Source organism: Schistocerca serialis, chromosome 6 (genome assembly GCF_023864345.2).
Source record: "Schistocerca serialis cubense isolate TAMUIC-IGC-003099 chromosome 6, iqSchSeri2.2, whole genome shotgun sequence".
NCBI classification, from domain to species: Eukaryota; Metazoa; Arthropoda; class Insecta; order Orthoptera; family Acrididae; genus Schistocerca; species Schistocerca serialis.
This window is the reverse complement of record NC_064643.1, coordinates 161,576,981-161,597,855: the sequence shown is the minus strand read 5'-3', so window position 1 is coordinate 161,597,855 and position 20,875 is coordinate 161,576,981. Positions and strand designations below refer to the sequence as shown.

Sequence of the window (20,875 nt, the reverse complement as noted above, 5' to 3'; positions counted from 1 at the left end):
TACACCGCCAAGAAGAATTAAATAGAGTTTAAAACCGCCAGAAGGAAATCTGATAGCCACCACGTGCTTGCCACCACTATTGCTCCACGGCTTCTCCTACTTTGGAAAACCTATGTATGCCAATATGAACCAGTGTGCTTGTGTGTGCTTTTGCAATAATAATTCAAGTGTTGTAAAATTTGTGTTTGGATTTTGAAACTGTTCTCTTCATGATACCAAGCACGATCCTATCCTAAAAGCAATAAAGACCGAGTATCCTGTTTATGAAGAAATGCAAATTTGTTTCTATTTAAATGTGCCTAAATTTCAGTTTTAAAGTATATAAAAATTGTTAGTTAAATCATTTGTTTTATAGATAAAGAGAGAGGCACATTACTTTAAACTTGTTAAAAAAGCTTTATTTTGCTTTGAATTGCTACTACTTTGATTGTGCCAAAGTTAGTGCTAAAGAGTTTAAATGTTGATAATTAAAATCTCTTGCTTACCAAGTAATGAAAAAGGCACATAATGCTAAACCTATTTGAAACTTTACTTTACCTTGAATTTATTTCCGAAGCTAAATAAGAATACTGCTAGTGTAAATTGTTATAAAGCATTGAGGACTAAATAATCTTAAGTGGGGTTGTAATTCAGCATTTATGTGATGCAAATTGTTTCTGAAATGTGTACGTAGTTGCTTATAAAGGAAGGGACAGTTTAAGCGCCCCCACTTTAATCTTTGCTAGTAGGAAAAGGTTAATTTCAATTTTGTTTCTGCTATTTAAATCTGAAACATTACTAGAGTGAAATGAATATGAAATGTGGTAGTATAGTGTTATTTTATTGCATTTGTGATGTGTATGTTTTTGGTCCAACTTGAACTCTTGTCTGGTGCCACTTAGTCTTGTGAGATATTTGATAACATTTAGTGCTGACTTAGTTAAAGGTTGAGGTAATGACTGCTATTAATAAGGGGAAGTCTCATTTACATTGCTGCAACTGATTATCTGCACAATTGATAACTACTGCTTCCAACTGTGCAGTTCGGCTCGTTGTTGTGTGTGTGTCCATTGCTCTTTACTAATAAAAAATTTATGAAAGTCCCTTTTGAAAGAATATATATACAGGGTGGTCCATTGATCGTGACCGGGCCAAATATCTCACGAAATAAGCGTCAAACGAAAAAACTACAAAGAACGAAGGGGGAAACCAGATGGCGCTATGGTTGGTCCGCTAGATGGCGCTGCCATAGATCAAACGGATATCAACTGCGGTTTTTAAAATAGGAACGCCCATTTTTTATTACATATTCGTGTAGTACGTAAAGAAATATGAATGTTTTAGTTGGACCACTTTTTTCGCTTTGCGATAGATGGCGCTGTAATAGTCACAAACGTATGGCAAACAATTTTAAACGAACAGTTGGTAACAGGTAAGTTTTTTAAATTAAAATACAGAACGTAGGTACCTTTGAAAATTTTATTTAGGTTGTTCCAATGTGATACATGTACCTTTGTGAACGTATCATTTCTGAGAACGCATGCTGATACAGCGTGATTGCCTGTAAATACTACTTTAATGCAATAAATGCTCAAAATGATGTCCGTCAACCTCAATGCATTTGGCAATACATGTAACGACATTCCTCTCAACAGCGAGTAGTTCACCTTCCGTAATGTTCGCACATGCATTGACAATGCGCTGACGCATGTTGTCAGGCGTTGTCGGTGGATCACGATAGCAAATATCCTTCAACTTTCCATACAGAAAGAAATCCGGTGACGTCAGATCCGGTGAACGTGCGGACCATGGTATGGTGCTTCGACGACCAATCTACCTGTCACGAAATATGCTATTCAATACTGCTTCAACCGCACGCGAGCTATGTGCCGGACATCCATCATGTTGGAGGTACATCGCCATTCTGTCATGCAGTGAAACATCTTGTAGTAACATCGGTAGAACATTACGTAGGAAATCAGCATACATTGCACCATTTAGATTGCCATCGATAAAGTGCGGACCAATTATCCTTCCTCCCATAATGCCGCACCATACATTAACCCGCCAAGGTCGCTGATGTTCCACGTGTCGCAGCCATGGTGGATTTTCCGTTGCCGAATAGTGCATATCATGCCGGTTTACGTTACCGCTGTTGGTGAATGACGCTTCGTCGCTAAATAGAACGCGTGTAAAAAATCTGTTATCGTCCAGTAATTTCTCTTGTGCCCAGTGGCAGAACTGTACACGACGTTCAAAGTCGTCGTCATGCAATTCCTGGTGCATAGAAGTATGGTACTGGTGCAATCGATGTTGATGTACATTCTCAACACCGACGGGTTTGAGATTCCCGATTCTCGCGCAATTTGTCTGCTACTGATGTGCGGATTAGCCGCGACAGCAGCTAAAACACCTACTTGGGCATCTTCATTTGTTGCAGCTTGTGGCTGACGTTTCACATGTGGCTGAACACTTCCTGTTTCCTTAAATAACGTAACTATCCGGCGAAAGGTCCGGACACTTGGATGATGTCGTCCAGGATACCGAGCAGCATACATACCACACGCCCGTTGGGCATTTTGATCACAATAGCCATACATCAACACGATATCGACCTTTTCCACAATTGGTAAACGGTCCATTTTAACACGGGTAATGTATCACGAAGCAAATACCGTCCGCACTGGCGCAATGTTACGTGATACCCCGTACTTATACGTTTGTGACTATTACAGCGCCATCTATCACAAATCGAAAAAAGTGGTCCAACTAAAACATTCATATTTCTTTACGTAATTCTCGAATATGTAATAAAAAATGGGGGTTCCTATTAAAAAAAACGCAGTTGATATCCGTTTGACCTATGGCAGCGCCATCTAGCGGGCCAACCATAGAGCCATCTGGTTTCCCCCTTCAAGCTTGACAAGTTTCGTACTTTGTAGTTTTTTCGTTTGACGCTTATTTCGTGAGATATTTGGCCCGGTCACGATCAATGGACCACCCTGTATATATATCCATTGAGGATAAGGTTTTCACCTTACTATGCCTAATTAATCTGGAGACCGTTTTTTATTGTTTCATTTACGTAAATTTTCACTACTTTCATTATTTTCTAAATTATAGTCTTTCTGCTTTCTGCTAATTACCACAGTACGAAGTTCACGTTCGATACCCTCTATCAGTTAGGTTAGTGCACGGTCAAATTTTCAAAATTCCTCCCAGAGGGTAACACTTACTGCACGTTAAGGCCGTATTTGTCATTTTACATTGCCCGGTAGTGTTATACTTGGCTTCCTTGTGAAAAGAAAAAGTCAGTTACTTGGGAGCACCTTTGCCATGTAGCACGATAGCATTATGAGCGGCGTCAACATCCAATGTAGGTACAGCAAAGAACCGCATGACATGGAAAGTCACTGTATTGGTGTCAGAGAGAATGCAGTGAGCGACTGATTCTCTGCTGCAGGTGGCTGGGGGGTAAATACCGTAAAAATTCTTTATTATTAACCACAAACGGCAGCACTGTAGCGTGCCCATAGCAAGCAGAGAACAGGGTGACGGACATCGAATCCCGCACCATACTTCAGTATTGTCTAATCTTCCTGAATGTTAGTCATTGCCCGGAGAGCACGGCCGCTATTGACGAAGTTGTCAATATAATTAAATCTCGTGTCAACCGGCTGTGTTCCGCGCCTTGGATACAGCACTGAGACCCTATCTGGGCCCCTAGCGTTACACTACCAACGGTAAAAAAGATACAATCCTCTTTTCAGCCCCGTCCGTAGACTGTTTTCGACTACCTTTGCACTTGGCCATGAGCTCACGACAAGCTGAATCACTGAATCTATGGATATAAAGAGCAGTTAACTGTTTGCATGTAGGGGCTGTAAGAATAATCAGCCCTGAATGTTATGCAATAACTTTACCAACAGTAATCGACGAAATCATCGAATGAATGAACACTTCACTTCATTCTACACGATAACAGTTCTGGCTGTTTACATGACACGTTGAACAGTTTAATTTATGACGGAGAAAACCATCGAAGTAACGTCTCGTTGCCTGGATACAACTCATTTAAGGACTAAGTATTTTAGTTTGTTCCCATACGTCAAAAAAATGATTCGTGGGCAGCAGCTTTAGTCAAGCTTCCAAACCCAAGTATATGTTCGACGTCTCTAACGCGAGGAAAATTTCACTTATTTTAATGACGAATGTTTTTAGAACAAATGACATGATTTATACTAGAATTGGTTTTCGTTTAATGGTTTTTTTAAATGTTTCAAAGGCATCCCTTGTACTTACTTCAGGTCAGAATCATCTCTGGCTTACTGCACTTTTCAAAAACGCTTATTCTGTGGGTAGAGTTCTGCTGAATAACAGACTACACTCGCTGAAACTTCCGCATTGCACTTAAAATATTCTCGTTTACGAATTTCTTTGTACACGTTTATTATAGATATCAGAATGTTCCGAGTGTAGTGAACTGTGTGAAGGTTTCATCTCTTTGTACTTTGAATACAACGGGCTTTCCACTGAAAAGCACCTTTTTAAGTTATCATTTGTTCTTTTCTAATCCAGAAGTCTTCTCATGTCTCTTTTCGTTTGTCCAGTAGTAATACGAAGTATTCAACAATTTCTGTTTTCCCTTTGGTGTGAATAATAAGAACTTCTTCTGAACTTTTCAAAACACCGCCCATAACCTTTTATGCTGCTCATGTTATTTTTTCCTGTTTTATTTGTGTGAAGGACACCGACTTTTACGCAATACTTAAATCTCTTTTTCGTTTCTGTCATTACGTTAAGGACACACGTCACATTCAGATTAAAATATCGCTACCCAAAATTAGTTCTATTATTTTTTTAAAACAGTTCAAACATCGCTGATAAATTCTTTTTCGTTTAAGCTTTTAGTTAGCTTCCAGCGAAAACAGCGTCCATGTTGTATAATGTTGCGTGGGTGATTCTAGATGCAGAATGTGCCACACCATTTATTCTAATGTGCCTCAAGCTTCATCTGTTTGATAAACTCTTAACTGCCAATCGGTCAATAACGTATTACATATTTTCTTACCAGTTTTTACCTGCAGTCGGAATAATTGGTAGTCCTGCATGTGGACCATCTCCAAACTAGGTATGGTCTTCAATGAATTCGGCCACCTATTTATTTACTACGAAAATGATGCGGTTTACTGGTTACAAACCTTCACCAACGTTCGATAAACAACAGTCATAAACAGTTCGAAAAATCATTTTATCACGCCACGACATAACGCTTTATCCATTAAGCGAAACCCACAGGAAATGGGTAATTTAAAATACCATTCAAGCATAGCTATTCCGTAAATCAGTTTGACGCTTGACTTACACAACGAAAGCAAATTTGCATTGATGTCACCTTCATTCGGATAGCTTTGGCTACGTATTTGTAAGTATTTATTCATAGCTTTAAGTGTGAAGGAGCATGATGTTTGAAGGTGAAGGACGTCCAGATACTTAAAAAGTACGACGTTCAGTAACGAATCGTCATTCTGCTAAATGACACCCAAATGAAGATTAGAAATAAACTAGGAGTTACTTTGTGTCGCATTGTTTCTCATATATCGAGCAGCTCGTGGAAAATCCCCAGCCATTATCACATGTACATCTACGTTGCAGACGATATCTGTATTGTAGTGGAAGGGGGAATTGCATATGATAAGCATGATACAGCGCAGTACGTAGCATCGGCCTATCTCGTAAAAGTTACTGACAACCATGTACGTTGGTTCATGCCGATTTGCTTTCAAAGGTATCGCTAAGTACGTATACTAGAGTGGAAAAGTCGTTGTTACTTTGAGCACACTAACATTAACCAGAAAAAGTCAAATGCCACAAACGAGTTGTTGTGATGCCCTTCTGAAGAAACTGCTATTTTAACGGAAAATAATATCACCCCCAAGTTAAATCTGAACTATCACAACCACCTTATTCTCTACACACACACACACACACACACACACACACACACACACACACACACACACACACACACACACACCGATGAGCCAGAAAATTATAGAGCTATGTTAATTCAACTTTGTGCCGCTGAATAACTGCAGTTGTTCAAAGCACGACACAAAAATACACACGACATGGCATCCCACGTGTATTCCGTAATGTTGGTGTTGGACAGTTGTGGACCAGAGTTCATACTGGAATTCAGTGTTACATACGTCTGTCCAGATTGGCACGAGCCTGGTGTTAATGAATGTACAACACGTCGTCGGAAATTCTCAGATTTATTGTGGACGACGTTAGTCATGACTAGCTGTTGCAGAAGCAGCAAAAAAGCATGCCAAATTAAAAAAAAACTCAAAATTCCCAAGACTGGCAAAGTTTTGCAGAAGTTCGAAATATAGCGCGTACTTCAATGCGAGATGCTTCTAATACCTTCCACAACAAAATTCTGTCTCGAAATCTGGCAGAAAACGCAAAGAGATTCTGGTCATACATAAATCACACCAGTGGCAAGACGCAATCAATACCTTTACTGCGCGATAACAACGGTGAAGTCACTGATGACAGCGTCACTGAAGGTGAGTTATTAAACACGGGTTTACGAAACTCCTTCACCAAAGAAGACGAAGTAAATACTGCTGAATTCCAATCAATAACAACTGCCAAGATCAGAAACATAGAAGTAGATATCCTTGGTGTAACAAAGCAGCTTAAATCACTTAATTAAGCCAAGGCCTCCGGTCCAGATTCTATACCAGTCAGGTTCCTCTCAGAGTATGCTGATGCAATAGCTCCATATTTAGTCATTATATACAACCGCTCGCTCACAGAAAGATCCGCACCTAAAGACTGGGAAATTGCCATAGTCACACCAATACCCAAAAAGAGAAGTAGGAGTAATCCGTTGAATTACATGCCCGTATCACTAACGTCGATTTGCAGTAGGGTTTTGGAACATACGCTGTATTCGAGCATTATGAAGTACCTCGAAGAAAACGATTTATTGACACGAAGTCAGCACGGCTTCAGAAGATATCGTTCTTGCGAAACACAACTAGATCTTTATAGTCATCAAGTAACAAGTTCTATCGACAGGGAATGTCAAATTGATTCCATATTTTTAGATTTCCAGAAGGCTTTCGACACCGTTCCTCACAAGCGTCTTCTAACCAAACAGCCTGCCTATGAAATATCGCGTCAGTTGTGCTGCTGGATTCGTAATTTCCTTTCAGAAAGGTCACAGTTCGTAATAACAGACGGAAAGTCATCGATTAAAACAGAAGTAATATCCGGCGTTTCTCAAAGAAGTGTTACAGGCCATCTACTCTTCCTGGTCTGTATTAACGACATAGAACACAACTGAATAGCCGTCTTAGATTGTTTGCAGATGATGCTGTGATTTACCATCTTGTAAAGTCATCAGATTACTATAACGAATTGCAAAATGATTTAGATAAGATATGTGAGTGGTGCGAAAAGTGGCAATTGACCCTGAATAAAGAAAAGTGTAAAGTTATTCGCATGAGTACTAAAAGAAATCAGATAAATTTCGATTATGCGATAAGTCACACAAATCTGAAGGCTGTAAATTAAACTAAATACTTAGATATTACAATTACAAATAACCTAAATTTGAACGATCACATAGATAATATTGTGGGCAGAGCAAACCAAAGACTGCGATTCATTGGCAGAACACTTAGAAGGTGCAACAGGTCTACCAAAGAGATTGCTTACACTACACTTTTCCGCCCTGTTCTGGAGTACTGCTGTGTGGTGTGGGATCCGCATCAGGTGGGACTGATAGATGACATCGAAAAAGTACAAAGAAGGGCAGCTCGTTTTGTATTATCGCGAAATAGGGGAGATAGTGTCACAGACATGATACGTGAATTGGAGTGGCAATCATTAAAACAAAGGCGTTTTTCGTTCTGACGGGAACTTCTCATGAAATTTCAATCACCAGTTTTCTGCTGCGATTGCGGAAACATTCTATTGGTACCCACCTACATAGGGAGAAATGATCATCTCGATAAAATAAGTGAAATCAGGTCTCGCATAGAAAAATTTAAGTGCTCGTTTTTCCCGCGCGCCGTTCGAGAGTGTAACGGTAGAGAGACAGCTAGAAGGTGGTTCATTGAACCATCTGCCAGGCACTTGTGAATAGCATAGTAATCACGTAGACGTAGATGTAAAGTAGACAGGCGAATGCGACTCGGTTCATAGGACGGGGCCGCCCTTCTAGAACGCTCCGAGCTGGACAAACAGAGTTGTAAAGTGAAGTAGTTTGAGATGAGAGAGGAGCAAAACATGTGAGCGTGTGAGGCTATATTAGCAACAAGGTGTACGTTTTGGAAGCCGCCATCTTGAATACACCTCGTAGTTTTCAGTGGTGAGGGGGGGGGGTCGTGTGACACATCAGAGAAAGAAGAATTACGAGAGAAAAAACTTGGTGCCTTTTTAATTTTAGCATAGCATTCGTCATTATAGACTTAAGACGGTTTCTTCCTTACAAATCAACATCAAGCGTGACCCACGAAGCGGTGGTGAAACTCGCCGGGAATATCCATGAAACTGGCTCTGTTGGAGACAAAACTGGACGATCGAAAACGGCTACTGATGAAGCAGCGGTAGAGTCCAAAGAGCATACTCGTCGCCTCTCGCGGGAAACGAGCCAGCCGCCCCCCAGGGAGCGGACTGTTGGTGCTAGTGCTAGCTTACCAGTACGTGAGTTGGTTAACGCCCATGAGGAATGGATGAAAGGGATAACAATGACACTACAACGTGCTGAAAACTCATGAAACATAAGCTGTAGCCTTTATGCGTTATCACCAACGTTTTGGAATGACTCTTGGTAGTACACTATCTTTGAGCAGATATCTCAACAAAAACTTATTGGAAAATAAACACACGGAAAAACCTTATAAAGAAACTTTGCAGTACTAACTGGGGAGCTTCAACAGAGACGCTCCGAACTTACGTGCTCGGTTAAGCGTATTGTACCGCCGAATATTATGCTCCGGTGTGGTTCAAGACTCCACACGTAAATAAGACGGACACTTGGCTCAATAGAACAATAAAACCATGAGGATTATCACCGACTGCATAAGAACTACTCCACTTCACTGGCTATCAACACCCAGCCTCGTAGCCCCTGTTACGTTAAGAAGACAACAACAAATATCTCCAACTTCCCATCCATGAAGATATTCCCTGGTTGACAAGAAACCGACTTAGTTCCAGAAATCCACCCGTGCGACTGCTCCAACAACTTGCTGATAGAAATTTGGTGTACGGGTGGGAGCAAGGCGAGGAAAATTTTAGGGAATTGGTTTAAAACAAATTATTTCAAAATACCCAATCAAATATTTAAAAGTTTTCTCCTAGAGCAACTCCCTCTGTACCTACGTCACACAAGTTGCCTGCCTTTCAGAATCGAGGCAGCTCTGCCCAGTTGTAGCTACTGACACGAGACGCCTTGAGCCCTCTGCTGAAACTGCTAGCGAATTCTCGCCATTGGTTTTAGTCAACAGCGTGCGTGGGATACAGATCACGTGTGTTGACTCTGGATGGTTGTGCAGTGCAGAACACAATTGCTTCGCTATCTAGTGATCCAAACTTCGACTAGAACAGACGTCATACTTTGGCTCTGCACGCCAAACCGACCCGCCATCAACAAGAACCGCCTACTCTCCCGTTACCCACTTTGTTTAGTTGTTCGTCCTCCTAGTCTGGCCTACACCCGCTAACTTCCGACCCTAGGTGCGCCCCTTGTGTTCCGTACATGGAAATATATTCCCTTTGTTTGACTTAATCCTGTTCTGTCATTTAACGGCAGCCCTCGATGCCCACACGATAATTCATGATCGCTCGAACTGCTGTACATTGTCGTCATAAGCCGTAGGCAACAACGTTCTTCATTATTCCGGCCCATGTACATTGGGGTCAAAAAGCGACAAACCATGGATTCTGACGATCCTGATATTGTACATAATTTACTATTGGTACTAGGCGACTTGAGGCCCCAAGCACATACACAGTAGTAATGACACGATTAGCACTTGTGTTGCCGAAATCAGTAGGACGCTGTGTGACATACTGGATTGCCGAACGAAAGAAATGAACTTTCTCTGCCTTCTCTTTCTCATCTTTCTCCTCTCTACATTCTCTTTCCCGACCTTTTATTCTTTTTCTATCCATGCTTTCTGTCTTTCGTAAGTGGTAATTGCTTGACTGGTTAACTCAATGCATGGAGCTAAGATCTGTTAAGTAATGTACCGCAATAAGAATTGTAATGTATGATGGAGGAGAATTAATCTGCTCTACCCCTGTAAGTTGTTAAGTGGGGATATGACGACTTTCAGTTGCTATCCCTCGGAGGACAGTTTTGTTGGTATGAACTGACGTATGTTGTTGTTTTATTGAGGTTCTATGGTTAATGTAGTTAAAGGTAATTATGTGCAGGCAAGAGCTCCTGCGTCAGTTGTTTTAAGTGATGTTATTTCAGTTGTAGAGATAATGTTTTGTTGTGGAAGCTGAGGAGGATCCGATTAATGCTAATTATATTTCTAATTGTTTGAAAGGAGATGATTCACTCATGTTAAATAGTCTGTTTTATGCTGTCGCCCCAAGACGTCAGAGTAGAACAGTTAACCATGATTCATCCTGCCATGCAGTGAGTTTCCAGTCGAGACAACTGTATTTTTGGAGTCGTTTTAAGTCGCAGCATCTGTCACCAGTGTACGCTTACCGTAAGCCTGGACTGCATAGTACAAACACGTGGACAGGCAGAGGTGTCACCTTGCGGTAAGCAAGCCACGTAAACACGCTACCGTTTCTCTCCCTCTTCTTCGTCTGGTCCGTCATAAATTAAGTCTAATTTTCATTTGATTCATAACTAAATTATTGCTTAGGTTTTGAGTGAGCATAAATTATAATGAATTTTGTAGGAAACTGTTTCATTACATTTAGTAAGATCTTTTGTTCACTACCTTTGTTTTCAGTTTTAGTTTTTAACTAAGAATTTATTTGTGACAAAGTACTTGCTCAGTTGATTCAAAAAATGGCTCTGAGCACTATGGGACTCAACTGCTGTGGTCAAAAGTCCCCTAGAACTTAGAACTACTTAAACCTAACTAACCTAAGGACATCACATACATCCATGCCCGAGGCAGGATTCGAACCTGCGACCGTAGCGGTCGTGCGGTTCCAGACTGCAGCGCCTTTAACCGCTCGGCCACTCCGGCCGGCTGCTCAGTTGAGTATTGATTAGTATATACTAAGTTCTAAGTGGTTATGGGTAAACGCTAAGAGTTTTGTGAGAAGGATGGTCCAAGTACGTATCTATTGTATTACGTGGAAAGGTATTTCTGAAGATTTTGAGGTGTTTAAAGGTACCCTCTCCCAGCTACTGCACTTCGTCATCGGATGATAGTACGTAATTTCTGTTATTAAACTTTTTGTACAAGGGTCACTTGTAAATCTCTTTTGTTGACAAGGACTTTTTTCTACCTTTCGAATGAATGCATTAAGCATACCTTGCTAAAGACTTTTTATAACGCTACTTTTTAAAAGTCCGCTTTGGTAAGTGTTTCGTTTGTGCCAAATACAGAATCAGCAGTCTCTCTTTGCTATGTCTATTCTGTTTGTCTTGTATTGTCCAATACTATGCCTATTCTGTTTATTCAACAGCTGCGTGATACGCCGAATTTTCATCTAATTTTTCTAACTAGTGTTTCGCTGCTCAGCAGGCAAACTAAATTCACTGTCGGTTCAGAGTATTTATTTCCCTATTTTCTTTCAAGGCGCCGCTCGTAAGTGTTAAAAATAATTGCGCGTTTTTAATTCTGATTGATGCCCGTTGAACTACCGTTTTCCTCCAGTGACTCTTCTTAAAACTTTCCTGCTCTGTCTCCAGTGAAATTACTAACATTCACTTTTTTTCTTATGTACGTGTTTACGCAGTATATTAAGTACTGCAGTACTATGCCACGCTGTGACCCTTGAGTATCGGAATTTTCGCATCTTGAGATGATTCTGTTGTAGTACGTACGCAAACAACAACTTCCTGAAACTACTGGACAGCGTCTTCTGATTTTTTTTTTTTTTTTTTTTTTTTTTGCTGAAAATTGACACAGAGATGGATCCTGTCGTCCTATTTCTGTTTCAAAATTGGACCAAATACAGTATTGACGGTCAGAACTAAGCCTTCCTAAACATTATTTTCTGTGCTGCCTTGCATACCGGTAACAAATCTAGCAAGTCAGCAGTTTCCACTAAAACAACAGAGAGTTGGTGCCCGCTCTGTGCTTGGTGTTTAGCCTGCTGGCAGACAGCTTTATCTCACTCTCTTTCTGCGCGTACTTAGTGTTATATATCGCCGGTGCACGCCACCAGTTGTGCTTCAGAAAACGTTTTCGTCAAGATCGCATTAGCAAGCATACGTGTGCTGTGCTGAGGGCTGAAAATCTCGTCTCCCCCTCTCCCCTTTCGTCCGCCCACCTCGCGTGCGCTTACCTCTCCGCTCTTTCCCCTCCCGCAAGACGTGCGATATGCCTGCAAATAATACCCGCCCCCCCCCCCCCCCCTCTTCCCCATCACCCTATTGGAGAGGAGCGCCATTACAGATTGTCGACGTCACACATGCTCTGCGTGGAAGCCACGTGCTCATCTCCCATCAGCTGGAAGTTTCTTTACAAACACGCGCTCCTGTCGCACTGAACACAGTCTACCTGCAAATCTTTTCGTATTTTATGAACTGGTTATAAACTCACAGCATTCTTTCTCCTTTTTTATGTGAAATTTTATGTATTGAACGAGGATATTGGCGTTTTCCGATGATGTATCGAAGCTGAGGCGGTGAAAGCTCATCAGATGTTCTGGCTGGTTTATGCTACAATTTTTCTACTTGAAACTACTGAGTAATTTTGAACTAAGTGTAATATATCGCCGCGCGGGATTAGCCGAGCGTCCTAGGGCGCTGCAGTCATGGACTGTGCGGCTGGTCCCGGCGGAGGTTCGAGTCCTCCCTCGGGCATGAGTGTGTGTGTTTGTCCTTAGGAAAATTTAGGTTAAATAGTGTGTAAGCTTAGGGACTGATGACCCTAGCAGTTAAGTCCCATAAGATTTCACACACATTTGAAACTTTTTTGTAATATTTCACTGTCTCTCACTCTTACAGTGTACTTCTAAGAGCCCCATTGTGTGTTATATTTTGAAGGACTCTTACTCTACGACGTGATATAAGGTATTTCAATTTGAGTAGGTAAACTGTTAATAATAGAAATTCATTAGTTCTGACGTGTAGCCTTTGCTATCCCCTGATTTCACCCATATTTACAATATTTTGTCAGCGCAAGAAAATGCTTTGTACTCTGTATTTTAGCATGGGCTAATACAGATAAAAGTTTTCATGTGAATTATGGTACATAATCTCTTCATCTTACCAATTACATTCTACATTTTACTGAATTATCTTAATATTTTGTAGCCTGTGGAACTTTGTGCAACTGTCACCCGCACAAATAGTCAGATGACGTAGAAAGATTTTACTTAGATTATCACTCTTTTTCAAATTTACTTAATCCAGTTCTAATCTACGTCAGGTGATAATGTTCTGCAGGAAGCTGATTTACAATGTTTTTTACCCAAATACTTTGATTATCATAGAAGTAACTATTCTGTTATGTTGTTAATGCATTTTACGTTTTGGTATTAGATCCACTATGTAGCAACTAGATTAATATTTGCCAGACACTAAAAAACAAGTTTACGTTTCTAGGGGCGCCTGTATACCATTAAAAGGTCAGTGCTGTTTAGTTTGGCCAGCATCTACTTTCTGTGACACTGAGTCTAGTACCAGAACAGTTAATTAATATTGGATTTTTCCCTTAAAATTAGCATGACGGTGATCTTGAATCGATTTCAGTATTTCATCTTCCAGTTTTGGTCATTTTGCATTCATTCCTCTACTTGCCCATTTAGTTTTCCTCATATTTCTCAGTTCTTCTTTACTAGCCCGTCAATCGCGAACGGTTTTTTTTTCTGTTGGCGGAGGGCCGAAATACCGCTCAGCTACACTCTTTCCATGTTCTTCTGCATATACTATTACTCTCAATTTACAGCCAGCGTCATATGAATTCCTTTTTTTTCTATTACGCATCTAGCTATTAACAAAAATATTTCACTGTTACCGATAACACAAATCACTTTCAATTCACGTTCACTGGCACCGTAGACTGAAATGCCGTGTCACAGGCTAGACAGTGGACAGTGTTCTGGGATTGTGATGGCGGGGTGGGAGAGAGACAGTGTTAGCAAGCTTGAGAATCCCTGCAACTCATGTTCGTCGCATCGGTGCACGGTTGTCAGATAGGCATACGTCTCCCACGGCACTGAATATATGGCCATTTTAAGACTAGTGGGAATTTCACATCGAACACTGGCTGTTTTTATTTTAATTTCGTGTGTAAGAGACACCGAATTTTGGACGCAATTTCTCGAAGGAAAAAGTGCGTTTTGTAGTCCGTAAGATACGGTAAATGAATCCGTAAGATACGGTAAATGAACCGGCGGGCTGCTGACAGCGAAATGTAGACTGAAGGGGTAACCCTGCCATAAGGTGCGGCGGGACATAAAGCGCAAACAGCGGCGACGAGCGAAAATGTGTACCGGACCGGATTCGAATACGGGTTCTTCTACTTACTTAGGCAGGTGCGCTAACCACTGCGCTTAGTAAGCAGGAGATCCCGGGTTCGAGTCCCGGTCCGTTACACATTTTCGCTCGTCGCCAGTGTTCCCGCTTACTGTCCCGCTACAGCTGATAGCAGTGATCTCCCTTCAATTTACATACAGTGTTGCGGGGTCAGCGTGGTGTCTGTTCTTTCGCAAGAACAGACACCACGCATTCAAATAAGTGTAGATTGACCTGTAAGGATGATGGTGATGGTGGTGGTGGTGTGGTGTGGTGTGTATTGGACGTCCAAAGCGATCTTCAGCGCCCTTACTCAACTAATTGTATACGATTGTGATTTTCTCTGTGGAAAGTATGCACCAGAAGGTAAAATGTAAAATACAAACCTCAGCCACGCTGAGGCACTTCCACTCACACTCACACGCGCGCATGGCTCAAGGCAGTTCGTGATTAAAATATGCAGACTATAACTACACGACACGTAAATCAGTGCAACGGGGAACTGTATCTCGTTGAACAATGGGAAAATAATAGATGAAGCAGTGACCCTGGAAACACATTAAAATTTTGTAGCTAAGATACTATTGAGCAGATCGGACATCACACAGAAGTAGGGTCAGGTACCTGGGTCTGTGACGACGACTTCTGCACTGTCCGGGGTGTGAACTGCTGCTGCAGCTGCCCGCGGATGACTGTGGCGGCGTCTGCCCGCCAACCGCACTTTTAAGTCTGCGAAGAGGCGTCGCGCTGTGACGTTTCACACGCCGTCGGCGATAGAGGCGGCGGATCACATCAAGGTCAGCGTCCGCGGGCGATACCCCCCCCCCCCCCCCCCCACGCACAGGAGGGACTGCGGGAACTTTAATAGTCCACACTCTCCTGAAATATCGGAACGAAATTCACTTGCCTTCACCTACACGCACAACAAGTACGAGGGCTATTCGGAAAGTAAGGTCCGATCGATCGCGAAATGTAAACCACAATGAAAATCCGATTACATTTTCCATACATGTGCTGGGCAGTATCTGTTGTACGACTGTAGAACGCGTCACGTCGCTCTTTTCAGTTCTGAGCGCACGTAAAAATGTCTAGGATGTAATGACTCCCGCCAAATATGAGTGCCTGTTACAGATTTCGCCTGATTTCATACAGCCCACGCAACGTGACTGTCACGCATTTCCTTCTTCACGACAATTTTCGGCCGCACACTGTAGGGGTAATGAGGACGCTGTTGCAGCGTTTTCGGTGGTTAGTGTTTGATCATCCACCATACAGCCAGGACTTGGCTCTCTCGATTTTCACCTCTGCTCACATGACATGCAGGCTAAGAAGACAACTTTCGGCACAGACAACAAGCTGCAGATCAGCACAGCGAACTGTTATAAAGCACAAGCGGTTGCCTTCTATGATGATCTTCTTCTTCCTCTTTTGCTGGTGCCTTTGTCCTGCAGTTTCGCAGGGTCAGCATGGTTACGATCGGATTTCGCATGGTTAATTGAAGGGTTAGCCAGGTGCCCTTCCTGGCACCACCCCGTACCCCCCCCCCCCCCCCCCCCCCAGGCGGGAAACAGCGTACCGCAGCAGTCTGCGTCTAGTGTAATCATGAAATAGTGAGAATGTGTTGCAAATGTCTACGAGTCATGTAACCGAGGCGGGATGTGGGGATCAGCCTGGTATTCACCTAGTGTGGAAAACCGCCTAAAACCACATTCAGGCTGGCCAGCATACCGGCTCTCCTCGTTAATCCGCCTGGCGGATTTGCACTGGGGCCAATGTGCCTATCCGAGACCAGATAGCAGCGCAATAGCGCTCTCGGCTAACCTGTCAGGTTTGCCTTCTTCTTCTTCTTCTTCTTCGCGGATGGATCACTTAGGACCACGCGTAATCATTTGTTGGCCTTCCTTTTCGCCCAGTATTCCTTCATAAGCAATGAATGGGCTGGATTTCTTTGCGTAGACCACGTATGTTGGTTAGTTTTTCTATCTTCTTCTTCAAAATCCCTTTTGCCTTCTATGATTATGATACTGGAATATTGCTACAGCGCAGCGATAGATGTCTAACTTAGAGCGGTTACTATGTAGAGAAGTAGCTCGAAGGTGTAGCTAACTGTTGCTAATAAAACATTTTTGAATGTCACTGTGGTTTCCATTTCGCCACCGAGCGGACCTTACTTTCCGAATAGCCCTCGTACTTGGCCTTAGTACAAAGCAGCGTTCCACCCTGCCTTCTCACTCGTAACGCTAAATACCTGCGACGTTGCCATAGTAAACTGTATACACAAAAATCCTCACTCGTGAATCAGTCTGTCTGTTACCGAAAACAACTGGGAACTGAGAATCATAAAAGCTCAAAGCACTGAAACAAAGTTGTGAGAAAAATAAAAGTCTGTGAAAATCAAATTTATAGACATAACACCAATCTCATGAGACTTTTGTCTTGGCTATAAATTTGATTTGGACTGAATTGTCTCAATTTCCCATAGTTCCCATGAAACAATACCCACTTTATTTCATGAAACCTTGATTAATATTTAAGATTGTATTTATTATTAATGTTAATTGACAAAATTTCCGTATCTAAGCTAGTGAACATACTGTCTTTTGACAGCTGTAAGGTTTGTGATTATGTGAAACTTCATTCAGAACATGAACAATAAATGCCAAGTGCACCAGACATACAATTATGGACCAATTCGAACACTTCATGGCCGTCGTTATCATTATTTTCATGAAGAGCATTCTGTGGCCTGAGCCTCAGATAAAACTGCCGATAAACATCTGATTATGAAACACTACTACTACGTACATAATGCAGACGTTAAATTAAGTTCTGTGCCCAGATAAGAAGTGAGAGGTGAAGTGAAACAAAATTATGCTTCGTGCTTTGAGCCTATATGGAAACGACTACCCGAGAAATCGGTGAGACAGCTCTTTCTGAATGTTCTCACATACAGAATGGGGCTAGAATACGGATTAAGTTGGTTTGCCATAAGACCACCAGATGTCAGGTGCATGCATGCGAGCTACAATTTCAAAATCGATGACAGAGCGCCTTAGGCCCTTATGGCTCTCAGCGCCTCAATTGTACTGATGCGCGGAGAGGACGTTTGGCTGATGTCTCTTCGACAATAGTCGCATTTGACTTTTTTAGCTCCGTAGAAACCAGTATGTCAATTTGTCGTCCACTTTTTGCAATCACTGATGGCTTCTTGGAATCGCCTCCGAATCGCTTCGTTGTGGCAGAAATCATGTAGTATCGTAAACATACATATAATTGCCTAGGAAAAGCAGACTGTTCCATTAACGAATGACCCATGTGGAGTCAGGAACTGTTTAGCCAAATACCAGACGAGCTTGCGATGGGAGAGTTTTACCAAATATTATGAATTAATTATGTACTGAGCCATTAATGACAAAGAAAGGAGTCTTACTTATAAATTATGAACTTACAGTGTTTGAAAATCTGGGCGAAAGGGTATAAATTACGATATATTTGTGATGTGATCTCTATAATTTGTCTGTCTTCCTTCTTCTCTCACTTCTGTTCTTCATTAACTTCCCTTCTCCTACCCTTGGTGTATAAGGATGTATGTATCATTGTAAACACATATAAGTGCGAATAATTATTTATTTCGTTCAAGGAATGACCCTTGTTTTGTTATTTCTTAACATTAATATCTTTAATATGTTACTGACAGGTTCCAAAGTGGAAATTCGGGTAAGTTGTGTTAGATGAGCGTGGATAACCGGCTAGAGCGATATTTGTTTAGCAGCCATTGCGGCCATCTCACCGAGATAACTACAAATTGTAGTTATTGATTATAACCAACACATCATTTGATTAAAGGATCCCGGTTACCCAGAGCGAATCAGTGAACATTAAGTATTCAACACTTCGATGACGGGAGGGAAAGTACAAAGCAAAGTGAGAATAACATTTTGAGTCTTGCAAAATTCAATCCGTAGGTCTTTCGTCAATTTAACTCCACCGGTTCTAATTAGGATAAGTTACAAGTTGTGGCTTCTGCCTTAGGCCCAAGCGAAATCTCCCGAAAATCTTGATCGGAACGAAGAGGTAGGATCTATTTTTAATCTATTTCCAAGACAATATGTTCCAGAGTAAAAAGAAAAGCCTAATTTATGTGAAAATGTATTTGTTTAGGAATGCAAACAGTAGACCACTCACATGATCATTGTACCCATTTCGCACCGTGATCGCGCAGAAACCATTCTCGATAGACAATGTTCTGCACCTGGCAGCTGCGAAGAATGCGTGCCCGAGGTGAGTCTGGGCTGGAAGCGGGCAAACAGCCCTTCGCTCTCTCACTTCAGGCTCACGGCTAGGCGTGGCGCTCCAGATGTGCACTTGTCTTACTCCGCACAATCCTATTCCCTGAGTAAGCAGTACACGACGTGGCTTTCAGGTCCTGAACGACTATGTGGTCATCGTGTTTCTCCTGTTGGGCGCTAGTCACTGGAGCTAATGCCATCTTGCAGGGGGTTGAGTACTAATACCTCTTGAGTCCATTGATTCCATATTTGTATGATGGTCGTTAGATCCAGAGAAGCAAGAGGATCAGTTATCTGGAACATGAAGAACCAAAAACACGTACACCTGCCTAATATCGCGTAGGGCCTCAGAGAGCACGCAGAAGTGCCGAAAACACTCCGTGGCATGGACCCGGCTAATGTCTGAAGTAGTGCTGGAGGGAACTGACACACTGAATAAATCAGTAAGAGTACGAGGAGGTGGAGATCGTCTCTGAACAGCACGCTCCAAGGCATCCAAGACATGGTCAATAATGTTCATGTCTGGGAGTGTGGTGGCCAGCGTAAGTGTTTAAACTCAGAAGAGTGCTCCTGGAGCCACTCTGTAGGAATTCTGGACGTGTGGGATGTCGCATTGTTGTGCTGCAATTGCCCAAGTCCATCGTAGTGCACAGTGGACATGAATGGATGCAGGTGATCAGACAGGATGCCTACTTGCGTGTCACGTATCAGAGTGGTGTTTAGACGTATCAAGGGTCCCACATCACTCAAGCTGCAACCGCCCCACAGCATTACTGAGCCTCCACCAGCTTGAACAGTCCCCTGCTGACATGCAGGGTACATGGATTCATGACGTTGTCTCCATACCTGTACACGTCCATCTGCTCGATACAATTTGAAACGAGACTCGTCCGACCAGGCAACATGTTTTCAGTCATCAACAGTCTAATATCGTTGTTGACGGGCCCATGCGAGGTGTAAATGTTTGTGTAATGCAGTTATCAAGGGTACACGTGTGGGTCTTCTGCTCCGAAAGCCCATATCGATGATGTTTCGTTGAACGGTTCGCGCTCTAACACTTGATTATGGTCCAGCACTGAAATCTGCAGCAATTTGCGGAAGGTTTGCACTTCTGTCATGTTGAACGATTCTCTTCAGTCGCCGCTGGTCCCGTTCTTGCAGGATCTTTTTCGGCCACAGCGATGTCGGAGATTTGATGGTTTACCAGATTCCTGATATTCACGGAACACTCATGAAATGGTCGTACGAAAAAATCGCCACTTCATTGCTACCTGGAGATGCTGTGTCCCATTGCTCGTGCGCCGGCTATAACACCACGTTCAAGCTCACTTAAATCTTGATAACTTGCCATTGTAGCAGCAGCAGCAACCGATCTAACAAGTGCGCGAGACCCTTGTTGTCTTATATAGGGGTTACCGACCACAGCGCCGTATTCTGCCTGTTTACGTATGTCTGTATTTGAATATCCATGCCTATACCCGTCTCTTTGGCCCTTCAGTGTATATGCATGTTTGATGTCTGTCTTGTCGATATGTCGGACAGAGCGCACCGCACTCCTACGGATATGCAGTACAGAGAGTTTATACATCAGTTATACAAAAGCTTGGTGTATATACACTTAAAGCAATATACACAATCCAATTACATTACTATGACTACCTGTCAAAAGTCTGAGTAGCCAGTGTCTGCAGCGCGGACAAAAGGAAAATATTCAGTGGCTTTTAGGAAGGTACCAGCAGGGATGTGGAGCCACAGCGAATCCAGTGCCGTGTCTAGCAGTGCTAGGTCTCTCGGTTGAGGATCCATGGCACGAACAGACTGATCGGAGTGGTCTCGATTAGGTTTAAATCCTCGGATTGTGACGGCCAGGGGAGTGCAGTGAACCCACCCCGGTGCTGTTAGAACCATGCAAATACAC

General features: G+C 42.4%; 1 protein-coding gene across 1 annotated transcript in view; it reads right to left on the bottom strand.

Annotated features, from left to right (window-relative positions):
• The window catches only part of LOC126484364 (cytochrome P450 6k1-like), a 62,265-nt gene extending 46,843 nt beyond the window's left edge, over positions 1 to 15,422 (bottom strand). Inside the window, exon 1 of the mRNA XM_050107834.1 lies at positions 15,293 to 15,422. The gene's annotated coding sequence lies outside the window, so the exon portion shown is untranslated. The remainder of the gene's footprint in view (positions 1 to 15,292) is intronic.
• Between the last annotated feature and the right edge of the window lie 5,453 nt (positions 15,423 to 20,875).